The sequence below is a fragment of the Mustela putorius genome, unplaced genomic scaffold (assembly GCF_011764305.1).
Source record: "Mustela putorius furo isolate JIRA1106 unplaced genomic scaffold, ASM1176430v1.1 tig00000508_pilon_pilon_pilon, whole genome shotgun sequence".
NCBI lineage: Eukaryota > Metazoa > Chordata > Mammalia > Carnivora > Mustelidae > Mustela > Mustela putorius.
In genome coordinates, this window is record NW_025421402.1 from 21,895,870 (window position 1) to 21,911,292 (window position 15,423).

The following is a 15,423-nucleotide window of genomic DNA, read 5'->3' on the forward strand; positions in this document are numbered from 1 at the left end:
CAGTGAACTTGTAATATCCACTCGGTTCCCGAGCTCTGACTCTGTGTCCCCTGCTGACCCCTACAGGCTCCTCGAGTCAGTAGGAAATGTAGCCTGATCGGATGGGCTCTGTGGTGTGTGCAGATGGTGCCTTTTCTCTAAGCCCCTACGAGCTTGACTATTAACTATTATAAGGAAATTAACATGCTTCTGCTTTTTTGCCAGAAGAAACACAGGAAGGATACACCAAAAATTATTTACCAAGGCTGGTTGGGAATGGGGTGCCTGGATTTGGAAGGGATACTTTAAAAAACATACACCTTTTTTGAACAGTTTTCACTTTTGGAACCATGTTCATGTTTTGCTACTCCAAGACGTCAAATCAGTAAGGATGGGGGGAGAAAACATAAAATGGGATATCAGCAGAGACACTTCTTCTGAAAAACATAATCACCCTGAAGGAGGAAATAAAACAAATCCAAGGAAATTTGGACCTCGGTATTTTCACTATATACCTTCAATGTAAAGCCCAAAAGAACTGTAAACAGATGTTGAAGTTTGCTCAGAGAGTTTGTTGTTCATGGTGGCATGAATTAGCGATTTTAAAACTACTGTCTGGGTGTCCTAAGTGTGAGCGAAGTAGTGATTGTTCTAAACGTGGGAACCAGCTCTCTCTCTGTCCGAGAAAGGAGACGCAAACACAGGGAAAGGGAGGGCTGGAATGAACTGGTTTAACAGCCATTGGAATGGGGCTGCATGGGACTGGTGTGAGCAGAACTCAAGTTTTCTTTGTATTTTATACTATACATACACACACATACATACACACAGAGAGAGAGAGAACATGACATGTATATATTATGTTTAAATACGTTTGAACTGTATTAGGACAATGAACTTATCTAGATATCCATCAGACATTATTGTAAAATCTTATTTTTCCACTGTGAAAGCATTACCCCATCTCGTTAATTAACATACCCAAATCCTCACTTGTTTATTTGTTTGATTTGAACATTTAAGTTCTACCTTCTTAGCAAATTTGAATTATATGTTGCAGTGTAATCAACTGTTACCCTGTCATTCCCTAGATCCTTAGATCTCCAGACCCCATATCCATCTTTTTTTTTAAAGAAAGCACATAGGTGAGTGGGGGGGGGTGTGGGCAGAGGGAGAGAGAGAGAAAGAGAATCTTAAGCAGGTTCCACACCCAACATGGAGCCTGACACAGGGCTCGATCTCACAACCCCAAGCTGAAATCAAGAGTTAGGTGCTTAACTGACTGAGTCTCCCAAGTGCCCCAGCTTTATCCATCTTAGAGCTGAAAGTGTGTACCCTTTAACTAAGCTTTCTTATTTCCCCCAACACCGGTTTGTGGCAATGACTTCTTGATTCTCTGTTTCTGTGAGTTTGACGACTTCTCTTCCTCTTCCTTCTCTTTCTTCAAGATTCCACACGTAAGTGGTACTCTGCAGCCGCCATCTTTGTCTGGCTTATTTCACTTAGCATAATACCCTCAAGGCCCATCCATATTGTTGCCAGTGCATTTCTCATGGCTGAATAGTATTCCATGTCCAATATCGCGATAAACCAACATCACGGGCCACCTGGTATGAGAAGGATGTAACATTTCTTCTGTTTTATTCCTTTCAAAATTGCATAACCTGACTCTAACTCTGAGGAAACTTCAGACAGACTCAAAATAATGAACGTTCTACAAAATGACTGACCTGTACTCCTCAGAAATCTCAAAATCATGAAGGAAAAGGAGAGCTGAAAAACTATCTCAGATTAAAGGAGGCTCAGATACCATGACAACAAATGCAACACTTCATCATGGAGTGGATCGTGGAATGAGGAAAAATGGCTAAAAAGGATGGTATTGAAACTACTGAGAAAATTCAAATATGGGGGCGCCTGGGTGGCTCAGTGGGTTAAGCCTCTGCCTCCAGGTCAGGTCATGATCTCGGGGTCCTGGGATCGAGCCCTGAATCAGGCTCTCTGCTCAGCGGGGAGCCTGCTTCCCCCTCTCTCTCTGCCTACTTGTGATCTCTGTCTGTCAAAGAAATAAATCTTTAAAAATTTTTTAAAAAAATTCAAATATGGGCTATGGGCTAAATTATAGCATTATATCAATGTTAAACGTGGTGATTTTGGTGATTGTACTGGGATGATGTAAGAGAATGTTCTTCTTGGGAAATACGCACTAAGATATTCAGGATTAAAGAAATATGTCCCCGATGAGTGAGAGAAACAGAGAGAGTGATAAAGCAAATCGGGCAAATTATTACCAGTCACTGCTTCCGATGTATCTAGGTTACTCGCATGTGGGTTTTCTTTGTGCTTTCTTAAAACTTTTCAGCAGTTTGAAATTGTATCAAATAAAAATTTACAAGATAAAAGAGGCAAATTCAAACTGTGTTGATAAGGATTATTCCTGCTCCATTCTGCACTGGTTGAGGGAGAATTAATCATCAATTATACATTAAAATTTTTTTTATTATGTTAGTCACCATTAGTTTTTGCTATAGTGTTCTATGATTCATTGTTTGCGTGTAACACCCAGGGCTCCGTGCAATCCGTGCTCTTAATACCCATCACCGGCTCACCCATCCCACCACCCACCCTCCCTCTGAAACCCTGTTTGTTTTCTGGACTCCATAGTCTCTCATGGTTCATCTCCCCTTCTGATTTCCCTCCCTTCTTTTTTCCCTTCCTTCTCCTAATGTCCTCCGTGCTATTCCTTATGCTCCACAAATAAGTGAAACCATATGATATTTGACTTTCTCTGCTTGACTTATTTCACTCAGCACAATCTCTTCCAGTCCCAACCATGTTGATGCAAAAGTTGGGTATTCATCCTTTCTGATGGCTGCGTAATACTCCATAGTGTATATGTACCACATCTTCTTTATCCATTCATCCGCCGAAGGGCATCTTGGTTCTTTCCACAGTTTGGCGACCATGGCCATTGCTGCTATGAACATTGGGGTACAGATGGCCCTTCTTTTCACTACATCTGTATCTTTGAGATAAGTACCCAATAGTGTAATTACTGGGTCATAGGGAAGCTCTATTTTTAACTTTTTGAGGAAACTCCACACTGCTTTCCAGAGTGGTTGCACAAACTTGCATTCCCACCAACAGTGTAGGAGGGTTCCCCTTCCTCCGCATCCTCGCCAACATCTGTTTGTTTCTTGCCTTGTCAGTTTTGGCCATTCTGACTGTGTAAGGTGGTGTCTCAGTGTGGCTTTGATTTGAATCTCTCTGGTGGCTAGTGATGAACATTTTCTCACGTGTCTGGTGGCTGTTCGTATGTCTTCTTTGGAAAAGCGTCTATTCATGTCTTCTGCCCATTTAAAAAAAAAAAAAACAAAACTTCCATTTATTTATACTAGTTTAGACCCACATAATTTCAGGTTTTTATCTCATTGGATTCTCAACATAGCCTGCTGTAGTAAGCAAGGCCAGTATTTTATTGCCCTAAACTTACAGGAAACCCGTGGTCAGATACCTTGCATTTCTCAAAGCCGTAGAACTAAAACGTGCTTAGGTCGGGACTTGGACCCGGGTGTTCCAGCTTTTGGTGCCACCTTCCTCATGGCACTAAGGTCGCACCTCTGACCTCTGCAGCGTGTATGCTCCTTCAAGGATGGAGAACATTGATCAGGACGTGATGATGGTCGGGTACTCGGTGCCTGCTCTTTGTCTTTGCACTTGCCTTGGATTCTGCTTCCCCAGCATACTGCTCGGCCAGCCACGCGTCAGGTGCTTCTGCTAACACCTCATCGACTGGTGGCGGATGGTCATGCCAGTGTCAACGCCTCGACGCTGGCGTTGGACACTACGCACACGGATTCAGGTCCTTTCCCCTCACACACGCCCACAACTCTAGGCTCTTGGTGAAGTAAAGGATATATCCAGCGTCTTCAACTCTATCGTTCCTTTCTTTCAGGTTCAATCCCAAGTAATAAAGTCTAGCTTTGGGGCACCTGGCTGGCTCAGTTGGTTGAACGTCTGACTCTTGATCTTGGCTCAGGTCTTGATCTCAGGGTCATGAGTTCAGGCCCCAAGTTGGGCTCCACGCTGGGTATGGAACTGACTTAAAACAAGAAAAAACAAAACAAAGAAACCTCTACCTTTGAGGAAGGGTCATAGGCAAGTGACAAGGTATCATGGGATGGACAGGAGATGAGGCAGTGCGAAAGTCAGCAACAGACCCTGATGATTGGTTTTGTGCAGGTCTTAAAAGTGATTCCACCGGAGTCCCAGGCTCTCTCGCTGAAGAGTCAGGGCTAGAATTTCAGAGGGCTGGATCTCGTGGCCAAATGAGGCCGGGAATGTCCTGGGATAAGACTCCCTAAACTTGTAACCAAATTCCAGTGCGACTCCAGGCCCGTTACAAACCTTGCTTTCTCTGCACAGACACCCATGGACCTGCCCCTTCTGCTCTGCTCTTCTGTTCCAAATCCTTTGCGCTCTGATCGTCTGTGCCCTTCATCTGACGCTGATCACAGATCGCCGTGTTTGGAATTGTGCGGGGGCTTTCACACAGCCGCCACACACTCCTAAACCCAGAAGTTAGGTCTGGACTTTGCTACAGCCGCTCTGCAACAGCTGCCTGCTTGCCAAATCCAAGGACCTGTCCCCGGGCTTTATTCTCCTCCGCTTGTCTAGAGCAGCCTTCTTAGCTTTGAGGATGTGACCAGAACGCAGATACGCACACATACACCGTTCTACCTGTGATTTCAACCACCCCTTTCTTTTAGCCGTCTCTATGAGGAGAAGCAGAAACCGGTGTCTTGTTTCGGGCTTGTGTTTGCTTTTACCGTCTGACTTTAATGAAGCACGAAGAGTCCACATACTTGGTAGCGGGAAGCAGCGTGGGCCACTGTGGGCCTTGCCTGTGCCCCAGAAGCAGCCAGCAGGCCTCTCTCCTCTGCCCCTCCCTGGCCAGGCTTGGTTTTTGACCCACCGCAGCTTAGCACAATCCCATCACCCTGGGCTTTTACGGAGGAGGCTGGAGTGTTCGTTCACTTGGGAACCTGGGCAGTTGGAAGGTGGAGACAGAAAGGACATTGCCTGCCCGACTTCCACCTCCGGGCCCTCTTCTCCCTGCCCGGCGGCCTCAGGGCACCCGGGTCACTTTCCCCTGTGATGCCCATCGTCAGGGTGGTTGGCTGAGTTCTAGGGGACGAACAAGTGTTTCGATACCGGACAGACGCACCTTTAAAAATTACACTGTTTGCTTCTAAAATGCTTTCTGCTTCCTGGGGATGTTTGGGGATGGATTAGACCGCATCTGGGAATGAACTATGAGCTTCTTGGGGGAATGCTTTACCCAAAGCTCTTTTGAAAATATTTCCCAGAATTGTCTGCTGGCCAAAGCCCTAGTCATCCCACAAAATTGACACTAGCCCTACCTGTGCTTACCAAGGTCACATCTTAAGCACCAGGTTGTCGCCTCCTGCTCCTTCTCACTTGATGAGGTTGGGGGAGGAGCCAGAGCCTCTAACTCCGTGTCTAGAGCGTTTCCCCCATGACGGTGTGAGCTCCTGGTTAGGGCACAGTGTCCTGTGAGCAGTAAGAGTGTGGATACAAAGAAACGCGCCCTACGGCTCCACTGTGAGGAACGGACAGTCCAGTTGGAGAGCGAGATTCGTGGGTGCAAAACCCAACTCTGAGTATCAGCATTTCCCCAAATGGGTACCTTGGCATTCTGGTTTCCCAGAAATCTGACAGAGATTACCTGAGAGAGAAAATATGCCCACCCATGCTTGGTGGAACGAAGCAGCCTACCGTGAGCTGTCCATGGTCAAGTACTTTTAGGGTACGCTGGGACACAGTAGGAAAGCGTTGTTGAATGAATGCATACACAGATGGAACCCTGAGTCAGAGTTACCTGGGCTTCTTTGTAGGATGGCGGGTCGTTCCTCAGAGGCCGACCCTGAGGGGAGGACCTGTGGCCAGAGGCTTATGGAGAAGGGCTCCCTGGAGAAGTCAGTAATGTGGGGTGGCAGTGGCGGGGGGTGGGGAACAGGACGGGGAAGGAAGAAGCCAAGCCGCGGTGTCATCTCGGGAGAGGACTCAGCCCCACCTCGTGCCCTCACCCAGGAGACTTCTGGGATTAAGTTGGCAGAATTTGTCCCACCTCAAGGCAAGGGGTTAGGTTTCCAAACTCCTGCCCCCGTCGTCGCTCGCCGTGGCCTCCTGGGGGAACGCAAACTTGGGCTCTCAGGGCACCCTCCAGTTCTCCGGAGAAAATTGCGAAGAGCAGAGAAGCTGGGGGGAGCACAGAGACGACACAGAGATCCTGGAGGGCCGGAGAGAGCACCGACCATCGTGGCCACATGCAGCCGCTCACCAGGAGGAAAACCAGTCACTCAGTGATTCTCTGAGTTCCTTTTTTGGGACCGAGACCATTTATTCCCCTTAATGCTTCTTCCTTTGCTGGTTTTCTATGAAACAGTCTTTGGGAAATGCTGCTTACATTTTGCTCTCTTTTGCAAATTTTGTTAAGTGGGTTGAGGAGACATAGATTAAGGTTGTGTAAATGGGCAAAGGGTGGCCAGTACCTCCCTGATTTGCAACACATTCCAACTGATTGGCAGGTGCGGGGGCAGTTTTGTTTTTGAGAGTGGAAGATCCCGAAGGCCATCTGGGGAAAGCGAGGCAGGGATGGTCCCTTGGAATTTAAATGGCATTTCGGTCTTGGGTTTCAGGGACCTGAAGAATATGTCTACCAACAACATAAGTCTATAAATATAAAATTGTGTACATACAAAAATATAAAGAGTATAAGGCACTAGATAAAAGGACAATTTAAAGATACCTCATTTGAAAATATTTAGCTGAATAAGGTGTAGAAATGTTTTTCCCTTCGTAATAGCCCTGACAACCACTAATCCAAGGCCAAAACCCGGCTTTGTCCATTTTATTAGGAGTTCTGAGGAGAGCTGAGAATTAGGAGGGAATCTTCTAATTTCGATAAATCAGTCAGATATAGGGAGAGAAGTTGGGAGAAAGGGAAGGAGAAAAGCCCGCGGTTTACGTCCATGTGACAGAACGACTAACCACGAGGGCAGGTGACATTTACGCCCTTGTCCTGAGGGACTTATGGGAACAGCTCTTCCACATCGAGAAGCTGTGCATTTACATTTTTAACCCCAAACATTTCTAAATTTTAGGAAAGGAGGAAAAATATCCTCGTTTCCCAAGTGCCAAATGGTAGAAGCGATCGATGAGGCTTGTACTGTGTCACTCTGTGTGGAGGACAGAACGCGTAAAGCTGCCGGATTGGTTTCCCACATTTCGACGCCAAAATGACAACAAGCAGAGTTCAGCCCTGACCCTGGTCAGATTTCTGATTGCAACAGCTCTGTGGGATGATTCACACGGAGACTCGAACAATAGCATATACATACTCACACTGGCTAATGTGCCAGGAGGGAGGACTTTAAAATGTTTTCTTTGTGTTTTTCGAATCGTTTCCATCCTGGAAGCTTGGTCCCCGAAGCCTTGCTGCCCTGGAGGGTTATCCCAAGGAGATGCTCGTGAGGGACTGTTTTGGTTACCATGACTATTTCCTGGAGGACCGCAGGGATGGACGATGTCTGTGTCATAAGACTTCAGCTGTTTGATCGGAGCGATATCCGAGCATGCGCACGCCCATCTGCTTTCTGGGTGCACCTGTGTTTATCTGCGCGGCCATGTGTGCCACGCAGCTCTTCACCTCGCCGGCATGAAAGCACGCTGCACTGCTTCAGCCTAAAGCGTGGTACCTGTTCACCAAATTCACACCGGGCTGAGACCCGATGCGATCACGAAGGAAAACGTCCTCACGTTGTGAACAATCAGACAAGCGAGAATGGGAGAGTTTGCACGGAAGCTGTCCTCTTCGTGTTTGCTTTCCCTGCACTTCTGTTACCACATCAGCTCTGGATGCTAAAAATAGATGTTCATCCTAGCACTCTGGCTTCATTCAGTGTTTTCTGGGGTACACGGGCGCCCTCTGGCGGGCATTTGGCTGGTAATGTTTTGCTAAGGATGCTCCTTCTCTGGAGGTGCCCAGCGGACCCACACTGCTGCACATGGGGCTTCTGTGAAGACGGGGACCGAAGGAACCTCCCCAGGAGACTGTCAGAAACCTTGCACTGTCTCGTAGAACCTCCCACCAGACCAGAGGTGTTCTCAATCTGTGTTGTGTAACTCGGTAGCCATCAGCTACTGGGCACTTGAAATAGGGCTAGTGAGACCAAGGAGTGGATTTATTTTTTATGGAGGTAAAACTCACATAACATAAAATGAATGATTTTTAAATTGTGCCATTGCGCAGCCTTTTCTACACTCATGTTACTGTGCCACCAGCATCTCTTTGTAGCTCTGAGATGTTTTTATCCCCTCACAAGACCATCCTGGACCTGTTAAGGAGTAACTTTCCGTCGTCACCTCCCTGTGGCCCTTGGAAACCTCCAATGTCCATCCGGTCTCTGGGGATGATCTCTTGTGGATATTCCGCATGCACGGACTCAGACCACGAGACACTGCGTGTGACCGGCTTCTTTCACCTGGCTTCACGTGTTTGGGGCTCTTCCCTGTGGTAACTGCTGTCAGCGCCTTGTGCCTTTTCATGGCTGAGTAATATTCCACTGAATGTACACATTGTGTGGATGTATATATCTCCATCTTGTTTTTCCTTTCATCCACGGTGGACATTTGCATTGCTCTGACTTTAGATGATGGAGAAGAGCGTTTCTGTGCATTTTTGTGTACAAAGGTCTGTTCAAACACCTAGTATCAATTCTTTGGGATCTTTACCTGGGAGAGGAACTCTGGGTCACCAAGTCATTCTGTGTGTAGCTCTTCCAGAAACCACCCAACTGTTTTCTGAGGAGCTGAATTTTGAATTCTATGTAGTTTCAACAAACAATTTAATTTATTAGCTAATGGGTAAATTATTTTAATCCCAACACTACAACGAATACACTCCTATGGCGAAAAAAGCCATTGATATCCATAATCTTACCCTGGCTTTTCCCCCTACTTTGTAGGGAAATAGATCACAGATCATAGAAAATAATGCAGCCTTTGAGCAACCTTCAAGGATAAATACCCCAGCCCTGACATTTAACAGATGACGGAACTAGGGTCCAGAGGGGTAATGATTCTTCATAAGCATTTGGTGTGCACACCACGCAGGGCAAGGGCTGGGAAGACAGCTGCAGCCTGTGGCCGCTGGGTGGCAGCAGAGAGCACCGGGGGTAAGAGGAGTGGGAGAACAGCTGGGAAGCTGCCTTGAGACCAGGCTTATGGTCTTCGCCAGAGGATGGGCGTGGGGCTGCGGCTCACCTGCCTCACTTTCAGTGTGGACTGTCTTGTAGCCTAAAACCAAACCCGATTGCCCCCCCCTTCAGCTATCACCTGCATCTAGCCAGTTCCCCACACCTCCATCATCACCCCCTACCCTGGGCCCAATACCACCCCCCCATTCCCTTCCCCTCTTGTTCATTTTCAGTCTCGTCTGCCCCAGCAACCCGAGACAGTCTCATCTCACTCAAATTCCAAGGCCCTCTCCCCGGCCTGTGAGACTCCGTGTGTGTGCCCTGGGTCCTTCCTCCCCCACCTCGTCTAAGCACAGACCCTCCTGTTCTCCACTCCAGGAACAGCAGTCCCTCTGGGCCTTCCTCGGACTCACAGGCACATGCTGCCCTTGTCCTCTCTGTCCGGGATCCTCTTCCTAGAGACATCTGAATGGCTCCCCCTGCCCTTCGGTCAGATCGCTGCTCAAATGTCACTCACCAGAGAGGCCCCCCCGAGCACCTCTGCTAAAGACAGCCCTTCTCCACTGCCGTCACTGGCCATCCCTGTCTCCGGCGTGGCTGTTCTCCACTGCTCTCATGACCTGCCATGATCCTGTAGGTATGCGCCACCCCCTCACCCCACCCCCACCAGAATGTGAGCTCCAAAGGGGCCAGGACTTCATCTCTTTTGTTCTGTCCTGTGCCTCTAACAGTGACGGGTACCTAAAGAAAAGGAGGAAGAAGAGAAGGAAGAAAGGAAGGAAGGAAGATAATCTTGGCCAGTGCGCTAACCTCTCTTAAGTCTCGGTTATTTCATCTCAAAAATGGGTGTAAGAATCATCTGTACCTCCTAGGGTTGCTGGGTCTTGCGATGGCACTCCATGTGCTTAGTCCAAAGCTGGGTCCTCAGTACGTGCTCAGTAAATAACAGTTTTCCTGAAATTTCCCAAAATTCTTTTTGCTATAACTTCTCCTTTGGAGGAGTGTCCTGCACTCAGTGCGAGATCTCTGCATCAGTCTGGGAAAAGCATGGTTGGCTCTCATTGCTTCCACCCCATTCTACGCAGCTTGACCTCGTCCACCTGCCATTTCCTGCCTCTGGGTGGCGCTCTCTGTTCCTTCTTGGCTACCCTTGCCTCATTTCTTCCCTGCTCTGCTCAGGGTTCAAAGTTCCTCCAAGTCCTCTACTGATTTTTCACTGCTTGATACACGAGTTCACAGTAACTGATTTCATATTTAGGATACCCGCGTGTGAGTACACACAGGCACACTTGGACGTGCCCACACGCGCACACACACACACTTCTCAACTTCTGAGCACCGTCTAGAAATCTTGAATCTCTGGTTGATATGACGAGATAAGGAGATGACCTCACTTTCTTACATCTGGACCTCCAGTCAGTCCAAAGGGGGCTAGGTGATCTTCCCTAGTAGACAGCTGCCGCGGCTTAAAACACGGAAGATTTGATAGCTACTAGGGGACTGTGGTCTCCGTAGGTCATAGTTTGCTGAGCTGGTCTCGCTTACTAAGAACGAGGCTGGTGATCTGTCTCCTTGCCAAGGCATTATATCTGTTGTGCCCATACTTCTCCGGCTGGCATGCCCGGCCTTTGGGGGACACAAGTTCAGCTCCAGGATACACACGGCAAACCCTGGTGGGACATCAGTTGTAGGGGCATAAGTGATTTAAGTTATTGCTGGAGGTGGAGCACGGATACGAAGTAGACTATAATGGCCTCGTAAATGTTTAAGATAAAAATATTAAGCTTGAAGGATATGTCTTGCTCGTGGAGAGCTGCTTCAGTCTACATCCCCAGGCTCTTGAATTCTCTTTATCCCCCTTAGGTACAAATTCCCACTCTCTTCTGCTCTTTGAACGCTTCCATGGGATCGTCAGATACACACTTCTACTATTGCTGTAGAAGTGTGCGTGCTTTTCACAATCACATTGCAAAAAGGCGCACTCTGTTGCCAGCAATTTGTCTGATTAGTGTGTTTTGTGGAAGGCCACGGTCATCCTAAACCCAAACCCATTTCCACCTCCAAAGAGTATCATTGCATTAACCAGTCTGCAACTGACATGGGTCTTTTTTAGGTGGGTGGGTGGGGAATATTTAATTATTTTCCAGCCATTAATATCAGAAAAAAACATATTGCATTAAACACATCTTTGGTGTTTTGAAGTGGACATACTTAGCTTTCACGGTTCTAACCATGGGTGTTTTACATTCTTCAGGATCCTATTAAGGTCTTTCGGCATTCGGAGCCTCCTTGACCCAGTGATCACCCTTTGGTTCATAGCCCCCAACTGGGAGGATGGTTGCGCATGAAAAAGTATAGTTTACCTTGGTGGGACCTACAGTAGCTCCTGCCCGGGGCCGGTAATTACACTTAATAATAAGGTTGGTGGGATTGTATAGTCAAAAATGCAGTCTGGAGAGTTCAAAAATTCATCTCGCGGCCGCCTCCCTGTTCATTCCTGGACCAGCTTTCTCAAGTTACTCTTCTTTTGACCAAAGAAAATCATAATCACAGGGAAGGAACTTCAACCAAACATCTGCCGGGGAAACAAGTAGAGCCATTCACCTGCATAATCAAAGACGTTCCTAAGTTACACCGGGCACGACGGTGACGGGGCAGCCATCCTGGGGGTCCTTTCTGCTAATAGGAAGAAACCGAATGATGGGAAAACTTGCTTGTGGAGGGTGCTCAGGCCACAGAACCCCCAAGTCCCCTTAATTCGGAGTCCCAGGCCAGTGTGGCTGGTCCCTTCGGTGGCATTCCACTTGGGAGTGGGGTGTGTGTGGGAGGAGCAAGTGGTAAGAGGCTGAAGAGTGATGCTTCGTGCAAGAGACCAATGACGAAAGAAAGTTGAAATCGACTTCTGAACCAGAGACACTGCTTTGATCTTCTAGCTGTTGAAAGTTTTCTTTTTCAGAGAAATGATCTATTCACCTAGATTGTTTGCTGGGCATGGAGACATCAGTTACTTTGAAAAAATTAGTCTTCCCATTACTCACTAGCAGGGTGGTCCCAGGCTAGCTTTCAGAGCACAGCACATTTTCGGATGGACTCACTTTTTAAAGCTTATTCCTTTCCCTTGTAGACACCAGGTGATGTGCTCAGGAGGAAGGGTGACAGTGCTTGTGGGGTGACATGGGCACCTTTTACCTGGGGTCGTCTAGAAGGCATGAGCCCTGACCCTTCCCTAACTCGTGAGTGACTCTGGTTTGGGACTGTGAAGTCAGGCCTGCGGGGAGCAGCCCAGCCTGGGAGGGTGAAGGCAGCGTGGACAAGGAGACTTTGGGGGTCCCTCAAGTCAGAGCGAAGACCAACCAACTGCGGTCTCTTCTGACTCGGGGGCATGTGTCCCCGGGGAGAGAGGGAACTAGGCAGATGTTCAGCTGTGCGCAGTGTGTTTGGGGAGAAGAAGGAAAGTTGCCATCTTCTGGAAGAATGTCTTTCTGCTGTTAGCTGACAGCTGCAATGTTGGGCAACCTCCCACGCTCGTTCTAGGACTGCCGTGTGCCTGCCGCCATGTTCTGCGGACTCTGCGTCACCCCTTCTGGGTCCTCCCGCCGCCCTCCCCCCCTGTAGCCCCCGCTGTCCTTCTACCTTTCCTCCTTCAGTTCTTCCTGCCTTTGCTCATGACGAAGTTGGTGGGAGAGAGAAGTGGGAAGCAGCCTTGGGTGACCACAAAGGACAGTGAGGAGAGCTCTTGTGCCTTTGTTTATGTCACCTACCCGTGTTCGAGTCCCAGTTCAGCAAGCTCAGCGTTGTGACGCTTCCCCTAAGGGTCCCCCAGGAGAGCCAGCTGTTGCCCACTTTGGTCCCCATTGTCCTCGTTCAAGCTTCCACTGTCGCCTTTGGTCCTTTGTCTTGTTATCTGATGCCATGGCGTCTCCCTACTGGACAGTGAATGCTCAAAGAGCAAGGCTTAGTCCCTGGTCTCTTAGCCTACAGTTGAACCGTGTTCTTGGCCGACACGGAGTATGGTGCTCCATGAGAGCCGACTGGATGAATGAATGAATGGAGAGCATAATGGATGATGAATGAATGAATGGAGAGCATAAAGGATTTCCTATTGTCTGGAAAACCATGTCAGAATTCCTTAGGACCAGCCTTCAGTGCGTTACTCGGGTCTGTGGCTCAGACCCCCGCCTCAGCCAAGATCATGCTCTGCCCTCCGTGCACTGCGATCGCCCCCACTTCTTCCTTCCCTCCCCCCTCCCTTTTTTCCTTCCTTCCTTCTCTTCCTCCCCCCCCCTCCCCGCCCTTCTGTCCCTACAGTGTCCTATCGTCCCCGACTATACGAGATCTCCCCATTCCTCCCTCCGAGTTTCCATCTTGCTCCTCTGTGAAGACTGCCCCGTCTTCTGCCGCTGTCCTTCCCGCCCTGAGTCCCTCGCGGGACATTTAAGCACGTTGGCCTTGCAGCATCTCTTACGGTTGTTTTGAAATCACAGCCCAGGCCCAGCGCGTCGCTGGGAACACAGGGGCTGCTCAAGGCTGGTTCTGAGCGAGGGAACGGAGGCCACGCAGACCAGGACAACTCTGAGCAACCGAGTCACTGGCTCTATGAGAGTGGATTTTCCTGTCCTGCCTCAACTGCCCTCAATATCTGAGAGAATCACAGGGATGTGTAGAGCGTCTGAGACGGTCAGAGAGGGCAGAGGATGTCAACAGGAAGGCCCTAAGGCCGCACAGACCCTTCTCTTCCATGGGTGCCCACGCTAGACTCCGGGGGAAAATGAATCCGACGATCTGCTGCTCCACCTCACTGCGTGGTTGGCGGTAACTCTGCTCTTTCCTCTCCGTGATCGCAGTTCCGTCCACTCTCCGTTTCGTGATTTCCTTTCTGCTGTGTATCTTCTGGACATGCAGGGTTATTCTTCCTTGCCCCCAAAATGCTTTTTTTCTTTTTTTTAAGAGCCATTTTTTTCTGCCAGCTTGCCCTTCGTAGCTGCATATCTCACTGCTTCTTGATGATACGCACTAGGTACCTTTACTTCTTTTTGTTAAAGCTGCAAACCCACTTCGCTTATTCCCCCGATGCTCTATTGGGAAGAAAACTCACATAGGAGTCCTCCAACACTGGGCTTTACTTGATCCCATTTTGTTCTGGACAGAGCTTGGAATGTCCTGAGCCTTTCAGCTGCGGTCTGTCACTCGCTTTGGTACCCCCGGCACTTAGTGTAGCACCTGACTTCTGCGGAAGGGTACTAGATGTAAGTGAAAATCATTTGTAATGGAAGTATTGAACGCTACACTGATATTTACTTCAAGAACCAGTGGTCCTCAAAGTATGGGCCTAGGGCCAGCAGCATCAGCATCACCTGGGAATTTGCCAGAAAATGCAGATTCAGGGGTGTCTGGGGGACTGTGTTCGATAAGCATCTGACTCTTGGTTTTGACTCAGGTCATGGACTCAGGGTCATGAGATCGAGCCCCGTGTCGGGTTCCTTGCTCAGCCAGGAGTCTACTTGGGATTCTTTTTCTCCCTCTTCCCTTTCCCACTCATGCACTCTTTCTCTCTAAAATAAATAATCTTAAAAAAAAAAAAAAAAAGAAATGCATAATCGCTGAATCAGGCACTCTCAGCCCAGCAGTCTCCTTCCCCTGACTCTAGGGCAGCTCAGGTCTGAGAACTGGTGGACCGTCCTTCGCAGCTGCACTCTTCCAGTGAGTCGGTTCGTAATGAGAAATGCAGGAACTTAAGCCAAGTCCGTACGAGCCCATCATGCTACAGCACAGTCTGGGACATCGCATGTTAACGTGCGGCCGGGCAGCTGGAGCTTCTTTTCGGTCTCTGATGTTCTGTCGGTTGGAGAGAGAGCTGCCCGTCTGTCACCACACACGCCCTGGGTTTTCTTTGCTGCCCTCCATTTGCACTTAGCTGCCCTGTCCCCCGCATGCAAAGGATAAGAGGAGTAATAAAGACGGTGCTTGGTTCTCGCGAGCCCTCCTCGGGCCCCCTGTGCTATGCATGGCATCCCCGTAACCTGGCCAAGCCGCCCGAGCCCCCGCTGTGCTGAGACTCACCTGCACCAGGTAGACAGTGAGGGATTGTTCGGAGCAAAACACTGTGCAATCAGCTGCAGATAACAGAGGCACAGAGGTCAGGCGAGCTGCCCAGAGCATCTTT